Source organism: Phacochoerus africanus, chromosome 12 (genome assembly GCF_016906955.1).
Source record: "Phacochoerus africanus isolate WHEZ1 chromosome 12, ROS_Pafr_v1, whole genome shotgun sequence".
Lineage (NCBI taxonomy): Eukaryota > Metazoa > Chordata > Mammalia > Artiodactyla > Suidae > Phacochoerus > Phacochoerus africanus.
The window spans coordinates 44,552,695-44,569,041 of NC_062555.1; positions in this window are offsets into that span (position 1 = coordinate 44,552,695).

Consider the following 16,347-nt stretch of genomic DNA (forward strand, 5'->3'; position numbering starts at 1 on the left):
GTGAAACCTTAGTGTCGCCTGGAACATGACTTCCCAAGGCTCCAACATCGTGGTAAAAAGGCTGTGCTTCACATGCTCTTCCTGTGTGGGCTCACACTTAAAAGCCAGTAACTTCTGAATCTTCTGCGGGTTCTCTAAATCTGGAGAGCATCCTTCCCACTGGGCAGGGGAGCCGGTTCATCAATGAAAAACAGGGTGCATTAGAATAGCCGCAGCGATCTGGACCCATTGTGTCTGGAGTGGACACAGGGTGGTTGTAGGTGGTGTAGGGTGAGGGGGGTAAAAGCCAGCAGCTTTGACTAAGAAGCTCTGATTAGGCTGACAGGGGTCCCTACAACTTCCTAATCTTTGTCTTGCTGTTTTGTCTCTGTTCCGTTTTGTTTTGTCTTGTTTTCCTTTGTCAGGCCTGCCTCTAACGTTTGCACCGCCCCGGGGCGATAGTACAAACGAGCGCCCACATACCACATGTCTAAATATTTAAAAGTTGTAAAATCAAGCTAAAACACCGTTCAATAAAGTCCCATCCTTCTACCTTGACAAAGATGCCATCATATTGAAAAATGCAAAACAATGTTAAATTATGGTTTTCGTTGGGGGAAAAAAAAAATAGTTTGTTATTGCATATATCTGGGTGTTTTGTGGGGCTAGAAATGTTCAGAAGATTAATAAAACGGAAGAGATATAATTCATAATTTCCTATGTATTCCATCACATTGATTTTTCGGTCTTCATTTCAGCAAAAATCACTAAAGTGTTATTATAATCAATATTCTATCATAATTTGTATTCTGAAGGATTGCAAATAAAATGTCAGTCTACTAAAATTGTCCAAACTTCAGGAGGACACTAATGCACATTAATGCACTTAATATAGGTATGGAAAAATTTTCATATGTATTTAATACATTTATTATTAAATGCTTTTTTCATTCTAAAATACCCAAATTGCAATACAATTCAAATAGAGAAAAAATATAATTAATGAGTATATGATTTTAAATAAAGCTGAAATTTTATTCAGTTTTTTGAAACTTAATTTGAAACATTTTATGCAGATAAGGGTATTTGCTGATGCTGGTATTCAGTGCACAGCTGGTTTTCAAGGTAAAGTATTGGTATCAGATTTCATGAATGATTTGTGTAGGTTTACAGACTTCACCTATCTAGGAGTGATATGAATTGTTTAACACTGTGAAATGGTCACTATTGCAACGATTTGCTGAGTATTGAGTACCTGCAATTGGAGAAGCAAGGAGAGCATGTCAGCCCCCCAGATGATACTGCACGAGGTGAGGCTGTGCTGCATTCATGGGATCTGCCAGGCTGATTAATGTGTGTTTTCTGCCTGCTCTTGGAAGCAGTGTTCTGACGTTCCCTGTAGCACAACCCAAGCCTTCACGACATTTGGATGTGATTGCCTTTCACTTTGAGTACATAGAGCAAACGATGTGTAGAAGCATTTCCGTGGGTCCTGAATGGTGTTAGTCACAAGAGCAGATGTTTGAGTTTAAAGTTCTCCTGTATTCTGTTGAGCCCTACGTCCCAAATGACAGAGGCATCATATGTTCTTTAATCTCTGTGTGCATGTGTGTGTGTGTGTGTGTGTGATGTGGGTCCTTTAAAAGAAGAGCTCAGGGCAGTGGCCCTTTGCCTGGGTCTAAGAGTGGTACTGGTTTAGGGAATGTTTCAAAATTTGTATTCATTTATTTACTTAGTTTGTACTTATTTTAAGTAATTATTAAACTCGGACCCCCTGATGCATCAAAATGACATCACACTTCTGGGAGTCTGTCGCTGAGTTTATCCTCTGATGATCCTGCAGTGATTAATACAAACCACAACATCTAAAGTTGCAAAAAGCAGGGTCATTTTTAAAGTTTTTCTGGGGCCAACATACTTTTTAGCAGGGACAGTTACTCTAGAATTATCCTTTAGGAAATAGTATCTTCACTGAGAGTCCGAGGTGCATGCACTTGGGAGGGGTCAGTTCTGCAAAGTCTTCCCTTCACCTTTCAGCAAGACTGTCAAGGAGGCCGCTGATCAAGGGCGTTGCCTCCAGCCCATGGCTGCCCCTTCTCCTCCTCGCTTAGGTGCTCTTGGTCTCCATGGAAGGCTTTTTGTTTTCTTCAGCCCCATTCTTTTCAACATGGAGCCCATGGAACCACCTTAAGCGGGGGTGCCTGCTAGAAATGCAGGTTCCAGACCCCAGCTCCATGCTGCAAGTGAGGTTTTCTGAACTTAGGCCTGTGGTGATGCTGATACAAGTGCTTCTCAAACTAGGACATGAGAAAAAAATAATCTCTAGCGATGACCCTGAATCATACACCTTTATCATTAACATATTTGGGGCAGGTGGCTCTAATATAGTATCACTGATGGATAAACTGTATACATGAACTACTGTGCTAATGTATCATGTCAATTGTAAAACACACAAAACCAGAAAGTTTTCTAAAGGCAAAAGTGAAATAAACTATCACTTTGCTTTCTCTCTCCATGATATAAAACTTTTTTTGCTCTTGCCAAAATGTCATTTTTTAATAAGTAATTATTAATATGATCAACAAGGTTATTTTTAGTGAAAGCTATGTAATTTGAATTGCTTTATGCTTTAAGAAATCTTGATTTAGTATTGATTTAAAGACTGGGACTCAAGTTCAGGTTAATTAGAGACTTGTTTTTACATTTTTTTTTTTTTTTTTAATGGCTACTCCCCTCAGCATACGGCAGTTCCTGGGCCAGGGATTGAATCCAAGCTGCAGCTGTGCAACTAAGAGCCTTGGGTTAAGAACCCCAAGGCACCACGGATCCTTAACCCACTGTGCCACAGCGGGAACTCCAGAGATTAGTTTTTAATGGCAGCTCTCAAAGAGATACTTCAGGACAAGCCAGGTTCACACAGAAGAGGTAGATTTCTGGCTGTATTTGCTACCTCTTTTCATTCCTATCCTCACGTTATGTAAAGGGCTTGGTTGGAATTATGCCGACAAGTCTTCCGTGAGCTTAGTCAGTTCTTGTAAATTAGTCACGAAGGGTTACATTTTTATTTTCAAGACCTGACTTTAATAACTTACTGAAACTCTTTGAGAGATTTTAAAATAGATTTGAAGATTCTGTTTCCAGGTTCTTAAAATGTGCTAAGAGTTTCAAGAGGCAATCAGGAACAAAACCATACCAGGATGGGTACCTTCTTTACCATGTGGCTTTTGGGAAGCAGTTACTTTCTCAATTACTGTTAAATGTCATCTTTACCTGAAGGGGGCAGATGAAGAGTGTTTTATGGTTTTTGTTTTAAAGTGACTCTAAAGTAGATTCTCCCTGGAAGTCGAATCCTGGAGAAGATGAACCAGTTACTGTGGTTTAAGGTGGACGTTTAGGAGACTAGTGGAGAAATAGTGAAAATCGTGAGACTGCCAAGAAATGGGCAAAGACTAGAGAATGAGAGGCCTGTATTTTACGCCCATGGCTTTCATTTTTATCCTCTGAGAAAGGAGCAATCCTAAGCGCCAATGACAAGAGTTCCTGTCGTGGCTCCACAGTTAACAAACCCGACTAGCATCCATGAGGATGCAGGTTCAATCCCTGGCCTCACTCAGTGGGTTAGGGATCCTGTGTAGGGGTGAGCTGTGGTGTAGGTTTCAGATGCAGCTCGGATCCCATGTGGCTGTGGCGTGGGCTGGTGGCTAGAGCTGCGATTTGACCCCTAAGCCTGGGAATTTCCATATGCCGTGGGTGTGGCCCTAAAAAGACAAAACAAAACAAGTCCCAATTACAGACATCACTGCTTTAGGTGGCAGGGGTGCAGGCGTCTGGGGTGGCACTCAGCCCTGCCTGGGCAGACAGTGGGGTCCTCACCACGAGAGAGAGAATAATCACAGCAACAAGGGTTGTAATAACAGAGCCCACAGGTGCCAGGCTTGTTCTAGGGCTTTCCTGTGCAGCCTTTCAGTTAATATGCTCACCACTGTCCTAAGCGCCATCTAAGTGTCTGCCCTTTTCTGGATGAGGTCCTAGAGCTGCTAAGTAATAATAGCGTCAGGGGTCCAGCAAGCCTGGGATGCCAGTTGTGGAAGGAGGGGGTCATGGTGCTGGGTAGGCCCTGGACCTGCTCGTTGGGACCCAGCTCGGCCTTCCTGGTCAGAGGGAGGAGGTACCTGAGGGCAGCTGGGGGCTGATGCTACCCATCAAGAAGCAGCAGCCCCCCTTCCTGCTGTAGCTGTCCCCTGCAGACTTACACCTGCAGACAGAGCAGAGGTTGGAGTATCCAAAATCATCAGCTGATCTTGCGGAACCTCCATTCCTGAAGTCTGCAGACTTCTTGGCAAGAATTCTGTCTGGTTGTTTCGGATATCGCTCACTTTAGAATGTGTTACTTTAATTTCTGGGACGTAGAAAGAGGTAACATCAGTGGCTGGGGCATTTTCTTGGACTGTTCTGAATATTAGTTTGTGGTTTCCTGGAGGGCTTCTCCAAATGAGTCGGTATATAAGCAGTCTTTCTTTTCCAGGCTTTGTGCTAGAGTCTCGAGATGCAGGGGTTTCAAGGCTCTGTCTCTTACGCTCAGGGGAATTACAATGTAGAGACACACAGGTTAGTGGGTATGTTGTTCACACATCGTGTTGAGATTGTTCGTACACGCACAGCCTTGGGAAGACAGAGGAGGCTTCTGGAACGCAGGGTTTGCACTTGGCCGGGTGGAGTGGTGGCCTCTTTCACTTCCCACCATCCTTCCCCATGTTCTCCTCACAAATTTCCTCCCATCCACCTGTTTTTTTCTTTCTTCCTGTCATTAAAGCAGAATATCTTTCTTGTCATCAGAAAATGTGCTGTGAAGAGTAAACCAACGTAGGAAGCAAATCTTCACCAATTGTCCTCGCCTAGGGTTAAAATTTCTCCATTTATTTTATTATTTTTTTATTCTTATCTTCTGATTTTTTATCTTATTTATGTATATTTATTATTTATTTATTTAGCTTTTTAAGGGTGCACCCGTGGCATATGGAGGTTCCCAGGCTAGGGGTCCAATCAGAGCTATAGCTGCCGGCCTACGCCACAGCCACAGAAATGCAGCATCTGAACTGTGTCTGTGACCTACACCACAGCTCACAGCAACGCAAGATCCTTAACCCACTGAGTGAGGCCAGGGGTTGAACCCTCAACCTCGTGATTCCTAGTCAGATTCTTTTCCACTGTGCCACGACGGGAACTCCCCACAGTTTCTCCGTTTAAAGTCATCTAAATGTATTATAGTAATCCGCGCCAAGTACCAGAAAGGTGAAAAACTTTAAGGTCATTGAATCAAGGCACTCCTGCCCTCAGCAAAAAATGCTTTTGCTTTTTTTTTTTTTTGTCTTTTTGCCATTTCTTGGGCCGCTCCTGTGGCATATGGAATTTCCCAGGCTAGGGATCTAATCGGAGCTGTAGCCGCCGGCCTACACCACAGCTCACAGCAATGCGGGATCCTTAACCCACTGAGCAAGGCCAGGGACCGAACCCTCAACCTCATGGTTCCTAGTCAGACTCGTTAACCACTGTGCCATGACGGGAACTCCTATTTTTGCTTTTTTGAAAAAGAAATATGTCTGTTGTTACAGAAGTTGTGTAAGTGCCTTGAGAAAGCTAGAAAATAAGATAAAAATAAGATGAAAATAAAAGCACTGGATTCCTACCATCGGAGGTTATCTTTAAAACTTTTTTGATGCCATTTTCAGATACTCTGTGTATGTGTACTTATTACGATGAGATAATACTTCACAAATTGTTTATATCCTGGCTTTCCAAGTTAATGATATTTACTTTTATAATTCAAGATTTGTATTTGTCTGGAGTTCCTGTTGTGGCTCAGCAGGTTAAGGACTCGACATTGTCTCTGTGAGGATGCAGATTTGATCCCTGGCCTCACTCAGTGGTTTAAGCATCCCAAGTTGCTGCAAGCTGCAATGTACGCTGTAGACGAAGCTCACATCCAGTGTTGCTGTGGTGGAGGCATCAGCCACAGCTCTGATACGACCCCTGAGGGGGGAACTTCCATACTCTGCGGGTGTGGCCATAGAAAGAAAAAAATTTTGTTGGTCTAATCGTCTATCCATATTTACATTTCTTCAGTTATCCCCCCAAGACCTTTTAGAGCTAGTTTGCCCAGACTTGAGTCCACGTCAGACCCACTTATTGAATCCAGTTGTTTGTCCTTCAATTTTCTTCTAAAGTAGGCTCCTCTCTGGTTTTTTCCCCATTACGTAGTTGACTTGTTCAATAGACCAGACCAAGGATCCCAGCAGAATGGTTGACCTTAGTTTGTCTGGGTGCCTTCTGGTGCTGCCCCTGATCTTTCCCGTTCCCTCTAGTTTCTTATGGTGACATTAGATCTAGAAGTTTGCTGAATATGCCACAGACAAGGGTTAGAACTTTATTGGAAGTCACATCAAGAGACAACATTGGATGGCTCCACCATTCGTGGGGCTAAAATTGACCACTGGATGCGGGTGATGAAAATCTGATCCCTCTGTGAATGTCCACTTAGCTTTTACTCCTGTGACAAGAACGTAATCTTTGTGGTGTTACTTTGGCACCCTGTGAACGTCAGATGCCCCACAAACCATGCTCTTAATGCTCTTAACACTAGTTGGCAATCCTTTCTTGGGTGAATAATTTCTTTAGGGATTGACAATGATTAAAATCGAATTCAGGAGTTCCCGTCATGGCTCAGTGGTTAATGAACCTGACTAGCATCCATGAGGACACCGGTTCAATCCCTGGCCTCGCTCAGCGGGTTAAGGATTGGGCGTTGCCGTGAGTTGTGGTATAGGTTGCAGACACGGCTCGGATCCTGCATTGCTATGGCTATGGCATGAGCTGGAAGCTACAGCTCCGATTGGACCCCTAGCCTGGGAACCTCCATATGATGTGGGTGTGGCCCTAAAAAGACCAAAAAAAAAAAAAAATCTAATTCACTCCTTCCTTTTCTCTTAATGACTGACATACTTCTGTAAAATTAAGCTTTCTCTCATCACGTGAGTAGTTTTTTTGTTTTGTTTTTTATTGATTACTCTGAAATGTAGTCTTACTGGAGACTCAGGATAAATGTTTAATTTTCCCCATAGATACATGTTTTATAGGACGGAGCTCACTTAATAACTGCTTCAAATTATGACATATAAGTTGGGGAGATTTTTTTTTTTTTGAGTGTTATTATTCATAGATTTCAGTGATTCAAGTTTATGCCTCTGCACCCTCCACAACATTTTTTTTGGTCTTTTTGTCTTTTCAGGGCCGCTGCCCCCTCAGCATATGGAGGTTCCCAGGCTAGGGGTCTAACTGGAGCTGTAGCTGCTGGCCTATACCATAGCTCATGGCAACACCAGATCCTTAATCCACTGAGCGAGGCCAGGGATTGAACCCCAACCTCATGGTTCCTAGTTGGATTTGTTTCTCCTGCAGCACGACGGGAACTCCCCCCACAACATTTTTGTTCCAGGAATTTGTAGGTTGAATAATTCAGTATCACTTGTTTTACCTTTCAGGGTTATTCAGAAGAAACAGATACAGCTATAATTTTATGAACATTTTGAAAAAGGAGATTGACCAGTGAAAACCTCTTTTATTACATGTGACGAGTCACTCAGCCCAGAAAATGCTCTCCCTCAGGTGTGGTGTCTAATGTTCTCTCCATCAGCCTCACATGATTAAAATGAATTTACTCTTGGAAAACGGGTTTACTGAGAGGGAAAGGGAAACACTGCAGTCCAGACAAGATGTTTCTATTTTGGGGAACTTTTTTAAAAAAATGTAACACTATAGCTATTGAACTGTAGATGTTTTTCTTTCCTTAAAAAAAAAAAAAGAGTTGATAAATAACTAACTACTGGCTTAAGTTGCACAGTTCATTACATAGCGTATCCATAGAAAAGAGCTTTCTATTTGTTTTGTCATTACTCTGTTTTATTTATTTATTTATTTATTTTGCTTTTTTAGAGCCCCACCTGCAGCATATGGAAGTTCCCAGGCTAGGGATCGAATTGGAGCTGCAGCTGCCGGCCACAGCCACATCAGAGCTGAGCCACACCTGCAACCTACAGAAGCTCACGGCAACGCTGGATCCTTAACCCACTGAGCAAGGCCAGGGATCAAACCTGCCTCCTCATGGATACTGGTCACGTTCCTTACCTGCTGACCCACAACGGGAACTCCCATCACTCCATTTCTTTAAAGTGATGTTAAGCCCAGAAAAAAATCATCATGATGATAAACATGAATGAGTACGCGTGTGCGCGCGTGTGCACACACACACACACACACACGCAGAAATAATACTGAATTGTAGAGTGACCAATTGTCTCGATTTTAGCACTGAAAGTCACATGTCCCAGTAACTCTCCAGTCCCAGGCAAAACAGGATGGTTGGTCACCCTTAAATTGTCAGATAAAAACAGTCTGGAATTCAAGCAACAGACCTCTGATGAATCTTCCTGGTTATGACTCAGAAGTTTCACAAAGCCTTTAATTCAGAAACACATTGAGGAGTTTCCGTTGTGGTGCAGTGGTTAATGAATCCGAGTAGGAACCATGCATGAGGTTGCGGGTTTGATCCCTGCCCTTGCTCAGTGGGTTAAGGACCCAGCGTTGCCCTGAGCTGTGGTGTAGTTTGCAGACATGGCTCGGATCCCGTGTTGCTGTGGCTGTGGTGTAGGCCGGTGGCTATACCTCCGATTCGACCCCTAGTCTGGGAACCTCCATATTCCGAGGGAGCAGCCCTAGAAAAGGCAAAAAGACCAAAAAAAAAAAAAAGAAACACATTGATACATCAAACTGGCAGGAAAATAGCCTTTTAAGTACATAAGGATATGAATTGTTAGAAGTACCAGGAATGCTCTCAAAGTCTCGAAAAACTCCGGTATAAAAGCATCTCAGTCCTTCAGAAGAGGTAATACAGTTGCCAGTATTTTGACTGTTTCAGCCAAAGCTCAGGAAGTGGAATGGTGTGAGGGACAATGTGCTTGAGTTGATTTTCCCTATGGAATTTTATTTACGTTAAGTTCTGTTTTTATAGGGACTATTCATGGAGTGTTAGGTTAAAGGGGACCTTGCAAAAGTTACGCAGTCTTTGTTCCCACATCCAGTCAACACTACAATTAGTCCATGATGGGATTCTACCCAGTATATTTTTAAGTAGCCTCAAGGAAAGGGATATTCTATCTTAATTTTATTTCTTACCTAAAATTCTCATGCTTATAGGAGACACCTTTTTTCTAGTTGATGCTAGAAATCGTGAACAGCAGAGCATCATTCTTTGACAAAACTTAGAGATTGTTTTTCCGTTTCCTTTCAGTATTTTTTTTTTTTGTCTTTTTGCTATTTCGTTGGGTCGCTCCCATGGCATATGGAGGTTCCCAGGCTAGGGGTTGAATCGGAGCTGTAGCCACCGGCCTACGCCAGAGCCACAGCAACTCGGGATCCAAGCTGCGTCTGCGACCTACACCACAGCTCACGGCAACGCCGGATCCTTAACCCACTGAGCAAGGGCAGGGACCGAACCCGCAACCTCATGGTTCCTAGTCGGATTCATTAACCACTGTGCCACGACGGGAACTCCCTCCTTTCAGTATTTTAATTCTGAAAGCTTTTACATTTTTTTTCTAAGACAAAATTTTTAATAGATGCAATTTTGGGAGGCTACTCCCATAGCTTGCACAAATTCCTGGGCCAGGGATTGAATCCACACCACAGCAGTGGCAGTGTGGAATACACTGAGCCCCCAGGAAACTCTTCTTAATAGATTAATTTTAAATTAATCAATATCACAGTTCCCATCGTGGCTCAGTGGAAAGGAATCTGACTAGTATCCATGAAGCCACAGGTTCAATCCTTGGCCACTCACTGGATTAAGGATCTGGCATTGCTGTGAGCTGTGGTGTAGGTCGCAGACATGACTTGGATCTGGTGTGGCTGTGGTGTAGGCTGGCAGCTAAAGCTCTGTTTCGACCCCTAACCTGGGAACTTCCACATACTTTGACTGTAGCCCTTAGACAAGTCAGTTGTTCTCCCATGACCAATGAACTTTGCTGAAAGCTTTTCCATTTTTTTCAAAGTTTGTATTTTCTAACCCTTATGTTGCATTTGTGGCTCTCCTGTGAATTTCAGAAGCATAGATTTGGGTGTATTAACCAAGCAGGGCTGGGAGCAGTGATGTTTCTTTGGGAGAAAACTATTTCTACTTTGTAATAGATGTGTTTTTTTTTTGTTTGTTTGTTTTTTAAGAGTATAGTTAATTAACAGTGTTGTGTCAATTTCAGCTGTACAGCAAAGTGGACTAGCTCATAAATATACCTACATTCTTTTTCTCATATTATCTTTCATCATGTTCTGTCCCAAGAGACTGGATATAGTTCTTTGCGCTGTACAGTAGGACCTCACTGCTTATCCATTCTAAGTGGAATAGTTTGCATCTACCAGTCACAAACTCCCTGTCTATCCCGCTCCTTCCCTCTCCTCCTTGGCAACCACAGGTTTGTTCTCCATGTTCATGAGTCTGTTTCTGTTTTGCAGATAGGTTCATCCGTGCCATATTTTAGATTCCACATAATAGAATTTTGTATATTTAAATGATAGCGCTCATGGGAGTTCCCTTCCTGGCTCAGCAGTTAACGAACCTGGCTAGGACCCATGAGGATGCAGGTTTGATCCCTGGCCTCGCTCAGTGGGTTAAGGATCCCGCATTGCCTGTGACTGTGGTGTAGGCTGGCAGCCCTAGCTCTGATTTGAACCCTAGCCTGAGAACTTTCATATGCCATGGGTGTGGCCCTAAAAAGCAAAAATAAATACATAAATAAATTGTAGCACTCACGAAACTGACATATTTATAGTAAAGATACGGTTATATAATACCCTATTGTTGAAAAGTCTTAATAAATTGATGTTTCAAGGAATAGAACTCTTAGTTTAATTTATCATAGTTTAATAGGTTTTGTAGGATCTACAAATGGTTCTATAGGTATGACATTTGATTCTTAGGATTTATCCCTAAACTCTCATTCTTCATCCTCAGGACCAGATAGGAGCCTAATTCTGGATGCTCCCTAGTAAAAAGAAGTGCTTTCAGCCCATAAAAGTAAAAAAAAAAAAAAAAAAAAAAAAGGGAGTTCCCGTTGTGGCTCAGTGGTTAACGAATCCGACTAGGACCCATGAGGTTGCGGGTTTGATCCCTGGCCTTGCTCAGTGGGTTAAGGATCCTGCATTGCTGTGAGCTGTGGTGTAGGTTGCAGACTCGGCTTGGATCCCGTGTTGCTGTGGCTCTGGCGTAGGCCGGTGGCTACAACTCTGATGAGACCCCTAGCCTGGGAACTTTCATATGCTGTGGGAGTGGCCCTAGAAAAGGCAAAAAGACAAAAAAACAAAAAACAAACAAAACCATGATACTAGGAGACATAAATTTTTTTATTTTAGTCTTCTTTTCTGATTTCCAGATTTTTGACCTGAGTTATTGCATTCGGTGGGTATTTTAGGGATCCAGAGGTATTGTATTTAGGTGGCTAGTGTTTTTGAGATTGAAAGGGCTAACAAGTTAAAGGGTATTTGCCACTTGATGCCAGTGTAGAAGACTTGAAAAAGTGTTCTCAAACTTTAATGTGTGTGCAGAGTCATCTGGGGATCTTATTAAAATCCAATCCTTTTTAAATTTTTATTTATTTTTAATTTTTGTCTTTTTGTCTTTATAGGGCCACACTTGTGGCATATGGAGGTTCCTAGGCTAGGGGTCTAATTGGAGCTGCAGCCGCAAGCCTGTGCCAGAGCCACAGCAATGCAGGATCCGAGCTGCGTCTGTGACCTACACCACAGCTCACGGCAACACCGGATCCTTAACCCACTGAGTGAGGCCAGGGATCGAACCTGCATCCTCATGGTTCTTAGATTCATTTCCTCGACGCCCCAATGGGAACTCCCCAAAATCCAATTCTGATGCAGGGTGGCCAGTTCTGTTCTTAAGGAGCTCATAGGTGGTGCTGATGGTCTAGGACTATGCTTCGAATAGCAAGATTGTGAAGAATTTACCTACAGCCTTACCTCAGCCTTTCTCTTATTTTTCTCTCTTTCTTTTTTTTTTTTAAAAGGTCCCTACCTGCAGCATGTGAAAGTTGCTGGGCTGGGAGTCAGCTATGCCACAGCCAGAATGATATGGGATCTGAGCCATGTCTGCAACCTACACTGGATTCTTAACCCACTGATCAAGGCCAGGGATTGAATGCACATCCTCATGGATACTAGTTGGGTTCATTACTACTGGGCCATAAAGGGAATTTCAAAACCTGTTTATTGAGCAGTTCTTTATTCATTTACTATACTTGCTGAATTTTTGCCTGATCTGTTAGAATCATTTGGTTGTGAGTGACAAAAAAACCCAAACCAAAATGGTTTAAACAAGATAATCTTCTTTCTTATATCCAAGTGTCCTCCTGGCATGCCAAGATGTCAGAAATCTAGTCCCCTTCTGTCTTGCTGCCTCCCAATGCGTGCTTTCTGCCCAGAGATGACTATCTGGTGCAAAATGGCTGCTGGAGTTTCAGCCATTACAGCCACATCCCGGCCAGAGGAAAGTGAGAACTGGAGATAAAAATGCATGCTTCCTTACCCCCACACTACATCTCTTTGTATCCCATAGACCATGTGTAATCACATGGCCACACTTAGCTGCAAGGAAGGCTGGGAAATGTAGTCTTTATTCCAGGTGGTCATGTGCCCATCTATAAAATTGAGGATACTGTTGCTATAGAAATGGGATCGGCAAACTAGGGTCAGAAGACCAAATCTGACCACTGAGTTGTTGGGTTTTTGTTTGTTTTTGTTTTTCTCTTTTTTCTTTGTAGGGCTACACCCGTGACATATGAACATTCCTGGGCTAGGGGTCGAATGGGAACTGCAGCTGCTGGCCTACACCGCGGCCACAGCAACATGAGATCCATAACCCACTGAGCAAGGCCAGGGTTCGAACCTGTATCCTCAGAGAACGTTGGGTCCTTAACTCCCTGAGCCACAATGGGAATTCCTACTGCACATTTTTGTAAATAAAGTTTGATTAGGACATAACTATGCCCATTCATTACATAATACCCGTTGTTACTTTCATAGTACTTTGGTGGAGCTGAATAGCTGAGAAAGAAATCAGAGGGGCCACAAAGTGTAAAATTATTTTTTTTAAATAATGAAGTTTATTCGATAAATTACATAAGAATAATTGTCAGAAAAGAAGTAATACTAAGATTTTAATGTACTTTTTTGTTTTTTTATCTTTTATTTATGTGTATATTTTTTTCTACTATACAGCATGGTGACTCAGTTACACTTACATGTATACATTCTTTTTTCTCATATTATGTGTCCCATCATAAGTGACTGGACAGAGTTCCCAGTGCTACACAGCAGGATCCCATTGCTAATCCATCCTGAAGGCAACATTCTGCATCTATTTACCTCAGACCCCCAGTTTCTCCCACTCCCTCCCCTTCCTCCTTGGCAACCACAAGTCTGTACTCCAAGTCCATGATTTTCTTTTCTGTGGAAAGTTTCCTTTGTGACATATATTCTATTTCAGATATAAGTGATGTCATATGGTATTTGTCTTTCTCTTTCTGACTTCACTCAGAATGAGAGTCTCTACTTCCATCCATGTTGCTACAAATGGCATTCTTTTGTTCTTTTTGATGGCTGAGTACTATTCCATTGTGTGTATACATACCACATCTTCCTAATCCAATCATCTGTCAGTAGACATTTGGGTTGATTCCATATCTTGGCTATTGTAAAATATTTTGTTTGGCTTTTACAAAAAAAAAAAATGTTTGCTGATCACTGCTACAAAAGAACAGAAACAGTCAGCAGTCTCTATTACATTTCTTAGGCAATCTCCCCCTCCTCTCTCATCTTTTTAAATCAACTCTAATAAATTTTTTTTTACAATGTTTTGTCAATTTCTGCTGTACAGCAAAATGACCCAGTTCTACATGTATATACCCCTCCTCTCTCATCATTAATCAAGTTCAGCTCACTTATAAAATGCTGCATTTTATAAGTGAGCTGAACTTGTGGACTGGTCCGTTCAGGCCTCAGTTCAGATGCCACCTCCTCAGGGAGCTCTTTCCTGACTGCTTGGTCTAAAATAGCTGTACCCTCCTCCCCATCACTTCCCAGGCCTCGCTGTGCCTTATTTTCTTCATGTCACTTATCACTGATTGAAATTAGGTTGTTTCTTGTCCTATTTCTCAGTAAGTATGTAAGTTCCAGGAGGGGAGAGCTTTTATTTAACACCACTGTATCTCTAACAAAGACAGGGCCTGGTACATAGTAGACACTCAGTATTCTTCAGATTTCCCTAGAAACTTAGTCTTTTATTTTTTTTTTTGTCTTTTTGTTTTTTCTAGGGCCACACCCGTGGCATATGGAGGTTCCCAGGCTAGAGGTCTACTTGGAGCTGTAGCCTACACCACAGCCACAGCAATGCGGGATCCGAGCCGAGTCTGTAACCTATACCACAGCTCATGGCAACGCCGGATCTTTAACCCACTGAGCAAGGCCAGGGATCGAACCTGCAACCTCATGGTTCCTAGTTGGGTTCATTAACCACTGAGCCACGATGGGAACTCCTAGAAACTTATCTTTAAAAAAAATTTTTTTTATACCATTGGCTTACAGTGTTCTGTCAATTTCTGCTGTACAGTAAAGTGACCCAATTATACATATATATACATTTTTTTTCTCACATTATCCTTGATCACTTTCCATCACAAGTGATTGGCTATAGTTCCCTGTGCTCTACAGCAGGACCTCATTACTTACCCATTCCAATGCAATAGTTTGTATCTACTAACCCTAAACTTCCAGTCCATCCCACTCTCTCCCCCTCCCCCTTGGCAACTGCATGTCTCCTTTCCATGTCCATGAGTTTGTTCCTTTTCTGTAGATAGGTTCATTTGTGCTGTATGTTACATTCCACATATAAGTGATGTCACATGGTACTTGTCTTTCTCTTTCTGACTTGCTTCACTTAATATGAGAATCTCTAGTTCATGTTGTTGCAAATGGCATCATTTTGTTCTTTTTTTATGGCTGAGTAGTATTCCATTGTGGGTATGTACATCCTCTTAATCCATTCATCTGTTGATGGACACTTAGTTTGCTTCCAAGTCTTGGCTATTGTGAATAGTGCTGCCATGAGTATAGGGGGTGCATGTATCTTTTTTTTTTTTGTCTTTTTTGTTGTTGTTGTTGTTGTTGTTGCTATTTCTCAGGCCGCTCCCACGGCACATGGAGGTTCCCAGGCTAGGGGTCTAATCGGAGCTGCAGCCACCGGCCTACACCAGAGCCACAGCAACGCGGGATCCGAGCCGTGTCTTCAACCTACACCACAGCTCACGGCAACGCCTGATCGTTAACCTACTGAGCAAGGGCAGGGACCGAACCCGAAACCTCATGGTTCCTAGTCGGATTCGTTAACCACTGCGCCACGACGGGAACTCCACATGTATCTTTTTGAATGAAAATGTTGTGCAGATATATGCCCAGGAGTAGGATTGTTGGATCATATGGAGATACCCCGGGAAACTAAACCTAGAGACTTATTCTTAAATATCATGTGATGTGCACAGTTCTCCCAGTTGCATCCCTCTGTTACACAGGAGCTTATTGGGGAGAGTGAGCATGGAGGGGGGGATGTGTTCAATGACCTTCTGTGACCAGACCTGTGTCCCTGGACTGTGACCTTTTCGTGTGCTGCTCCATGTCTTTCTCTGGACCACTCCCCACTGAAGGTAGGACAGGATTTCAGAAATTGAATGGAGTGGGTACTTCCCTTCCTCCAGGCCAATCAGGCACGGGTGTAAACTCAGTAGATTAGGCTCTTGAAAAGTAGTTTCTCTTGAGGGCAGTCCTTGTTGAGAACACCAGATGCACTGGGTGTATGGTAAAATCCACAAAAGTTCTGCTCAACCTGCCAAGGCCAGATCCTGCCTCTTTTCCCACAACTTCTAGAGTTTTTAACTCTCATACTTGTCCTCTAGAGTTTTTAACTCTCATACTTGTCCACACGAAGCCTCCAGCAGTTTTTCAATTACAGTGGAGGTTTCCAACCCTTGCACTGGTTCCTGAGGACATTACCCCTGGTGGGATCCACCCATCTCTCACTGCAATTTTAGAGGTTTGCCCGGTGACCTCAGTTCTCTGATGAATTTAAGAAGAGTTGTTGATTCTCAACTTGTTCATATTTTTTTCTTTTCTTTCCTTCCTCTTTCTTTCTTCCTTCCTTCTAAGGGCCACACCTGCAGCATATGGAAGTTCCCAGGCTAGGGGTCCAACGGGAACTGC